The 9378-nt window shown below is 37.4% G+C and overlaps 1 non-coding gene across 1 annotated transcript; it reads right to left on the bottom strand.

The window, feature by feature from the left end:
• Positions 1 to 5568: 5568 nt before the first annotated feature.
• On the bottom strand, positions 5569 to 5675 carry LOC138990288 (U6 spliceosomal RNA). The gene has a single exon (XR_011466404.1). It is a non-coding gene; the product is annotated as a U6 spliceosomal RNA (small nuclear RNA).
• Positions 5676 to 9378: the final 3703 nt, after the last annotated feature.

Raw genomic sequence — 9378 nt, 5'->3', positions numbered from 1 at the left:
TTCTTCATGAAGATCATGATCAAAGAGAAAGGATAAGAAATGCATACACAAAATAACTAAGGGGCATATTTACCAAGCAACATATTCACAGAGCAGGCTTTATTAGAGAATAGTTTAAAAAAAAAAACTATGTACATAAATGATAAAGAATCTTAAATAAAGCCAGGGTTAAAATTAGGTGGAGTTGCACAGAAATATTTTATGGATGAAGTAGGGATGTTGTTAGTGCAGGTTTCAAAGAAGGAAGAAGATGAGGGAAAAAAAGTTAGATTAATTGTAATTGTATGACTCCTCCTCTCTAATTCTTAATTATTATACACTTTCATGGATTGTTGAAAAGCCTACTCTCTGCATCTCTGTTTCCAAGGACATTCGGCTTATATTTGCTAATTACCATTGTAATTTCATTTGGAGGAGAGTCTTATGTTATTCAGGCTTAGGGACCCAGGTGACAAATTTGTGGTTCTTCTTGGGTACACCATGTTTCAGATCATACTCTCAAAAAAGCTTTGCTCCTACTTGTATTTGAAACAATAAGAGAAGTCACAAAAGGTAACTTAGGTAACTTTTCCTCCACTTAATCTCACAGCCACGTGATGGTCCACTCCAGCTCCCCCATCTGTTAGGTAGAGACTGTTGTTGATGACCTGATGAGTAACTTCATGCATTAATAAGGGCTCTTGAACTTTTATTACACTTCTTTTGGCTTGTATGGTTTTTAGTGAAAAGTAATGCTTTGATTTTCTTACAGACAACCATTTCAAAGCTGAATTGCCCATTTGTATGACGTCCAAGACCTAAGCATTCTCTAAATTATGGGCTCTGTAGATTTCATGATCACTTTCATCAGAGACAGAGGGAAAAGGAAAGGAGTAGATTTCCCTGGTGGCTCAGACGGTAAAGAATCCAGGAGACCCGGGTTTGATCCCTGGGTCAGGAAGATCCCCTGGAGGAGGGAACAGCTACCCAGTCCAGTATTCTTGCCTGGAGAGTCCCATGGACAGAGGAGCCTGGCAAGCTACGTCCATGGGGTAGCAGAGAGTTGGACACAACTGAGTGACTAACACTTTCACCTTCATTAATATATTACCACTTTTAGCATCTGTGGTAAAGAATGGACTAGATGGCCAATTTGCTTAAGTGTTTTAAATCATTATTTGCCTTTCTTTGCAGAGGTGTGGTTGAAGCAACCCAGGATTCTAGACTTGACTCTTTAAAGAGCTTTGGGGAGTTATGATGTGTCTTGCACATTTTTAGACACTCACTCACACTCACACACACACATGCATGCACACACACACACCTTATTTTTAATCCTCCAAACCACCTTGTAAGAAGGTATTTTAGGCTCACTTTTTAAACCTAAAGAGATGTTCATAGAACTTAAACAATGAACTCATCATCAGACAGAAATTCATAGCATAACCAGATTTTGAACAGATTTCTTTTAACTCCCTGAACTTGCACCTCTGAGGTCTGGCATCCCTGTGGGTCTTATGAGCATTGGGCTGGTATCTCACACTCATGAGCATGGAGCCTGCCATTCCCTTCATGATGGGATCCCCTTCCCAGCAGTCTCTTCCAATATACTGATGTTGAATGCTTCTGCATTCTGTACTCAAATCCTCCACTCAGGAAAGCAGCTACTCAGTTGCTCTCCCCTCCACCCCCATGGAGAACATAATGCCTGGTGGGCTGGCCCCAGACTCACCAACATGAACATGGACACCCTCTCTCCTACCTGGGCCTCAGTGCCTTTGGTGTGCTTGCTCAGTGTTCCAGGGGATGTCATGGAACTGAAAGGTTTGCACACTTCCTTGGTAGCATTCACAAAAGAGTAGCATTGAGTTTGATGTTCTTAACTCATCTGAACCTGTCTCAGTGTGTTTATTATACAATTCAAAGAGTAGACAAGGTGACTTCCTTGATGAAAAACTTAGTCCTACTTCCTGGGCCTTCAAATCTAAGACAAAAGATTCAAATTCTCAACTCTCTCAAGTCACTTAGTCCTACAGCTCTCAGCTGCCTTTTTAGAAAGCCTCTAGGCATCCCTGGTGGCTCAGTGGTAAAGAATCCACCTGCCAATGCCGGAGACGCAAGACATGAGTTTGATCCCTGGTCAGGAAGATCCCCTGGAGAAAGAAATAGCAACCCACTCTAGAATTTTTGCCTGAGAAACCCCAGGGACAGAGGAATCTGAGGGGCTACAGTCCATGGGGTCGCAAGAATTGGACACAACTGAGCGACTAAACCACCACCACCATCCTTTAACCCTTGTAACTAATTCTTTGTGAAAATATGCTTCAGATTTCCAGGATCCTGTGGCTTTCAGGATTTACAGGAAAAACTGTTCTTCCTTCAACTAAGTCTGATTTTTACAACTCAAAAGTACTTACTTTTTAGGCTATGATTTTCCTAAGAACTCAACAAGCTGTACTTATTTTAAACCTCAAAGCAATTTCTTTGTGTTAGGGACTTTTTGAAAGAATGAATGCCTCCCTTTCAATGGGGGAGGGTCTTGAGATAATTAAGGAATGTGAAAGCAGTTTCAGAAAATAAAGATGTTGGTTGAACATTATAAAAAGTTTTAGCCTCAATAGTCTACATTTCCCATGTTCATTTTTAAAAGTCCATAGAATTTGTTAAGGATACTTTTAATTTTTTGTTTGGTTTGGTTTAAAGAGTCACAAAATTTTTAAGATTATTTAAAGTAATAGCTCTTTGATATCATCTTTAGCCCTTGAAACAGCATCTGAAGTAGACAAATAGGAATTTTTGGCTTAAAACCTGTGAAGACACAATGGACTATAGAATACCTCAAATTAGATCCTTTGAAGCTTTGAATTTTTTCATGCAATTTTCATTGTTCAGAAACTCTATGAAAAATGTAAGTTGCAAACTTTAATCCTTTAGATATAATTATACAGGCACACAAAATTTATTCTACAAAATGGCACTTATTTTATCCATATATTCGGAGGTATAACTATTGCAAGCCCATATTTCAGTTTTTTAAAATCTGTTAAAGTTTTTATGTTGCTCTAAAATTGATTGTAATGATGGTTGCACATACTGTGATTTAACTAAAAGCGATTACACTTTATACTTTACATGAGCAAGCCGTACAGTATATGAACTATGTATCAACAAGCTGTTTTAAAATCTATAATGCACCATTATATTACATATTGTTATTAAATTTTTTAAAATGTTTGTACTTCAGAAATTAATTTTTTATTCCACTATTGTTCAAACCATCATTCTTTCCTGAAAGATATATTTACAAATATATCTTACAAAACAAGTACAATACTTGTGTTGAGGACAAGGATTCATTCAACCATATTTATTAATGCACTGCTATATTTAAAATGGATAATCAACAAGGGCTTACTGTATAGCACAGGGAACCCTGCTCAATGTCATGTGGCAGCCTGGATCGGAGGGGAGTTTGGCAGAGAATGGATACATGCATATGTATGGCTGAGTCCCTTAGCTGTTCACCTGAAACTGTCACAATATTGTTAATCAGCTAGACCCCGATACAAAATACAAAGTTTAAAAAAAAATTGCTGTCAAACATCTTTCCAGGAGCTAAAATTACAGTTGTGAATAAAACAGATAAAAATTCTTAACCACATGGAATTTGCAAAGTAGTGAAGGATAACAGTGAGCAAGTATTAGTAAATAAGTAGGTAAGTTTCATGGCAGAAAACATCTGCAGCCATTAGACATTGGCAACTAGGTTCCTGCTCTGGGCTTCGAAGTTTAGAAGCACCTGTTCTGATCCTTCACCGGCCATGCACCTCCTGTCTGAACAAGCCAACCACAGGGTCAAGGGTATGTGTTCATCCAGCCCTGAGGCTGGGGTGTCCACAGGCCAGTAGCCTAATATTACTGCACAAGGAAGCTGAAGGTAGGAAGAAAGATATGGAAGGCTGAGGTTTCCCCTTTGCTCTCCAGCCCTAAGTCCTAAACACATAAGAATATGCCCTGTGGGGCTTCCCTGGTGGCTCAGGAGTGAGGAATCCACTTGCCAATGCAGGAAACACAAGTTTGATCCTTGACCTAAGAAGATTCCACATGCCACCAAGCAACTACACCCATTAGCCATAACTACTGAGTCTGTGCTCTAGAGCCCAGGAGCTGAAACTATTGAACCCACAGAGCTGCGCCTACTGAAGCCCACGCGCCCTAGAGCCTGTGCTCCGCAACAAGAGAAGCCATTGCAATGAGAGGCCAGCGCACCGTGACCAAGAGTAGTCCCTGCTCACCGCAACTAGATAAAAGCCTGTGCAGCAACAAAGACCCAGCACAACCAAGAGTGAATAAATTTAAATTTATAAAACTTTTAAAGTAAAGAATGTGTACCTTTGATTGATTATTACGGGCTGGACTACTTCACGTCTCTGTAGGGGTATAAATTAACTTGTATAAAAATGATATTAATGAGTATAACTACCATTCACCATGATGTAAATAAATTTTGTCTGGTAGAGTTTCAATCGATTTCTACTCTGTAAAAAAAAATTAAAAGATCATCTCAAACATTTTACTGCTTTACAGAATACTTACCAGCTTTGTATCTATTAGCAACTTCATTTCAGCATTCCTGACTATACACGTGTGTATATGTATATGTATGGGCGTGTTAAGTCATGTCCAACTCTGCGAACCCCTGGACTGTAGACCACCAGCTCCTCTGTCCATGGGGTTTTCTAGGCAAGAATACCTGAGTGGGTTGCCATTTCCTTCTCCAGGGGATCTTCCCCACCCAGGGATTGAACCCACATCTCCTGTATTGGCAGGCAGATTCTTTACCACTGAGCCGCCAGGGAAGCACTGTGACATATATGTACACATACACATTTATACATATGTCAGGAGTCTCCTTTGAACTTGTACTAACATCTTATAGGTTCTTCCCTCATTAATTCATTAATGAGTTAAATGACATTTTTAAAAATATTCATTTTTCCTTACAGGATTTTACCTTGTGAAAATTACACTTCAGAAAGAGTTTAAAGTTTATTTATTTTTTTAATATAAATTTATTTATTTTAATTGGAGGCTAATTACTTTACAATATTGTATTGGTTTTGCCATACATTGACATGAATCCGCCATGGGTGTACATGTGTTCCCTATCCTGAACCCCCCTCCCACCTCCCTCCCCATCCCATCCCTCTGGGTCATCCCAGTGCACCAGGCCCAAGCATCCTGTATCATGCATCGAACCTGGACTAGCGATTCATTTCGCATATGATAATATACATGTTTCAATGCCATTCTCCCAAATCATCCCACCCTCGCCCTCTCCCACAGAGTCCAAAAGACTGTTCTATACATCTGTGTCTCTTTTGCTGTCTTGCATACAGGGTTATTCTTACCATCTTTCTAAATTCCATATATATATGCATTAGTATACTATACTGGTGTTTTTCTTTCTGGCTTACTTCACTCTGTATAATAGGCTCCAGTTTCATCCACCTCATTAGAACTGATTCAAATGTATTCTTTTTAATGGCTGAGCAATATTCCATTGTGTATATGTACCACAGCTTTCTTAAAAACACGGAATGCTTCACAAATTTGCGTATCATCCTTGCGCAGGGGCCATGCTAATCTTCTCTGCATCATTCCAGTTTTAGTATATGTGCTGCCAAAGTGAGCACAGAGTTTAAAGTTTAAAATAGGATCATCAGAGAAGGTCTCACTGGTAAAGTAATATTTGGGCAAAGGCTGAAGGATATTAGAGAGCAGCAATTTGGTTCTCTGAGGTAAGAATGTTTCAAGCAGAGAGAAAAACAGATTCAAAGGTCTAAGAGAGAAGACATAAATAATGAGAAAAAGAAATTGATTCATTTCCATCTTTTAGAACCTAGGTACAACTGAGGTTTTTGAGAACAGACACGAAACAACAAACATCGTATGGATATGGGTGACAGACATCTGGAGTCTACGTAATTCAAAACACACATTTCTGAGGGGACATAGCAAATGAAGTAATTGATTCTGCTTGGATGAAGAGACAGAAGGCTTCCCTATTGAGATAACAATGAACATTTGGGAAAATTGGCAGACAACCAGCAATTTCATCATGCTGCTATGTGTCTGTCATTTTGAATTGACTTTGTCTAGTCATTTTGAATTAAAGTGACATTCAGAATAAATTTATTTTTTTAACAGTTTTACTAGATCATGAAGACGTGAAATTTAAGAAATTAGTCTGAACACAGATCACCTATTTGAATAATGCTGTCTACTAGCAAGCAGAAATTCTGTAGTTATATTTCTAATAGAGTTTTGTCCTTAATTTCATACTAAAATAATCTTGAAATATGGTTGTTGAGAATATTCAGAATTAAGATGCATTAACTGGTCCCCAAATCATTGAGATCTGAGTGGTCAGTTAAATCATTTCACTGTATTGCATTTTAGAATGTATATAGAGAGTTTTTATATATATATAATATATATATATATATCATATAACTGTAAGAAATTAGAAAAGAAGTCATATTCTACTAATCAAAACTTAAAATCTATAATAATTGAGAGATTAGTGTCTCACTTTACATTTTGCCCCAGAAATGAATAAGGCTCAGAGATAATAAACTTGATTTATGGATACAAAACAGGTAATTTGTATTTCCTATTATTAACAAAATATTCTCTGAGCCTCTTTCAGAATGTCAAAACACACATGAAAAGAAAATAAGTTTCATCAGCAAATAAGTCATTCACATATTTTTAAAAGCTGACAGAAGAAGCAGGTTGTCTGACCAGTTTTTATTCTATTCATGCTCTTCTTTGTGAGAGACACCACTCTGAAATTTTAAAACATTAGGCCAAAGGATGAAGGTACACAGTGTTTTGAAATATTTGTCTGCATTCCCCAGACTTTCCTTAAAATGCGTAATCATTTGGGGCAGTATAAATAAATGAATAGTTCTATGGAGATGCATTTATGTCTGTGGTCACAAGCAGAGTCAGAGAGGCCCTGCTACCGCTTTTCTACTCAGCTCTTCTTGTCAGCCTACAAAAGAAATAGACCCTTGCCCTCCTTCCCAGAAACAACACAGCAAAGCGTGCACAAGACAGCAAGGTGTACAAAGAATCCTCTGAAACAGTGCTTAAAAACTTTCACCACAAATACAATGAGAATCTACATCCTGACCCCACCTGAGCTAGACGGACAGAAGTTCCGGTCTCCAGGAAGTGTCAGGATCTAGTAAGCAAGAATGATGAAGCAAATGATCAGAACATTGTTGATTTCACTCATGACTACCTTTGATGGCTGTGGTCATGAGTGCAGAGCAGCATTAATGCCGCTTAGCACGAGAGGCGGCTGGAAGAACACCTGTAGGAAGAGACTGCCAAAGGCTGCTCTCAAGAAGTAAGAGGAATAGCAGAGAAGAAAAAGGGGAGAGGAGCTTAGCAGCAGGAAAAGGAAGCTCTTGTTTGTTTAGATCTCTGAAAATCCGGGAAGAAGCTACACAAAATTTGGAAGTTTGAGATGCAGACAAGAAATCTACAAGCAAATGTGGTATTAACATGGTTTGTAGATGTCTGGCTGGTGAATTGAAGTTGATTTCAGGAAACCTCAGCAGTTTTAAGACAGCTGGAATGCAAGAAACTCCTTCACCTAAAGGGATTCATAAAAATATGTATCTTTGGGCAAAAGGTCAAAAATGAGGAGAAAAGCTACTGAGTTAACACTGTTTCCTGATTTACGATGATTAAACTTGTCAGCTAGTTCTGTTGAAGTCCAATTTGGAGGGCAAACCACTGTCCATGTCAGTGTCACAGATATTCTACATAAAGCAGGAGATCCATAACATTCTTAATCTAAGTCACGTGAGGCATCAAAAGAAAAAGGCTCTGTGTGTTTTTGTGTGTGTGTAGTTGGATTATACACAGGCATTAATAGAAAATTATTTTCATTAGTGTTGTATTTTGAACATTATCACATTCTGACTAAAGACTTTCTTGCTGTCATCTCCAGAAGGTGCTGTAAAGATTAAGAATTAAGCAATTTGTGGCTATACTGACTCTAATGATAAATTCATTTTTATAGATCTTCAAAGATTATGAAATTAAGGTACGAACTTTGAATCTTTCAAAATTTATGTGCTGTTGTTTTTTAAAAATTCTTATTGGAGTATAGTTGCTTTACAGTTTTGTAAAGTGAGTCAGCTATACAGCAAAGTGAATCAGCTATACGTGTAGATATATCCCCTCTTTTCTGGATTTCCAAAGAGAACTGAGTAGAGTTTCCTGTGTTACACAGTAGGTTCTCATGGGTTGTCTATTTATACAAAGTGTCAATAGTGTATATCTGTCAATCCCAATCTCCCAATTCATCCCAGCCTCCCTTTCCCCCTTGATATCCATACATTTGTTCTCTATATCTGTGTCTCTATTTCTGCTTTGTAAATAAGATATCTGTATCAACTGTTTCAGATCCCGCATGTGATATTTGTTTTTCTCTTTCTGACTTACTTCTGTATGACAGTCTTTAGGTCCATCCTCATCTCCACAAATGACCCAATTTCATTCCTTTTTATGGCTGAGTAATATTCCATGGTATATGTGTACCTGTGTGCCCCTATCTTATTCAAACCATTTTGTAGTAGCAACTCAATCTCCAGTGGCTAGTACAAACCACTGCAGCCAATCAAGTAATCTAGTTTGTCAAATGTTTGATTCATATTATGAAAAACACAAAGTAGACATGTGGAAATCTCAGCCTTTCATTTTATGAAACCATTTCTGTATCTCCCAGTGGAAACACTCCTTCTTGGAAACTTAGAAGACTTAAATCATAAAAGTCCAAAGTTGCAATGAAGGGAAGCAAACATTTGCTAATAGACCACCAGAAGGAACTGTGAGAGGAGCCATAGAGATAGTTAAACATTCTAATGTTAAACATTTATAGTGATTAATGTTTTATTGACATTATAAGATTATAACTGCTATGCTCTTATCAAACAAGTAATTATTTAATCAATAATTTTTTGGCAAAATAAGAGCATTTTTCCCATATAAAAATTAAATATTAAAAGAGTATGTGATGCAGTTAAAACTAAGGTAATCAATAAGCAACTTCCTCAATGCCACAACCTCAAATCCTTTCAGGAATGAAGCAAGTGGGTAAAAAATTTCATAAAACTAAACATAAGATATATACATGATGCTATACATTTTACTGTAGGATTTGAGCCATAGGACAAGTATAAAACATGGATTATAAGCTTTCCATATAATAAAAAATTCACTTCATATATACAGATGCTCAGAAAATATAATTTAACTGGGAAATAGATGGAAAATAAAAATGCTTTTTGAGACTTCATAATTGCATAAAAGTTTTTA

The sequence above is a fragment of the Bos mutus genome, chromosome 12 (genome assembly GCF_027580195.1).
Source record: "Bos mutus isolate GX-2022 chromosome 12, NWIPB_WYAK_1.1, whole genome shotgun sequence".
Taxonomy (NCBI): Eukaryota; Metazoa; Chordata; class Mammalia; order Artiodactyla; family Bovidae; genus Bos; species Bos mutus.
Note: the sequence above shows the minus strand (reverse complement) of the source record. Positions and strands in the feature narration are given on the sequence as shown.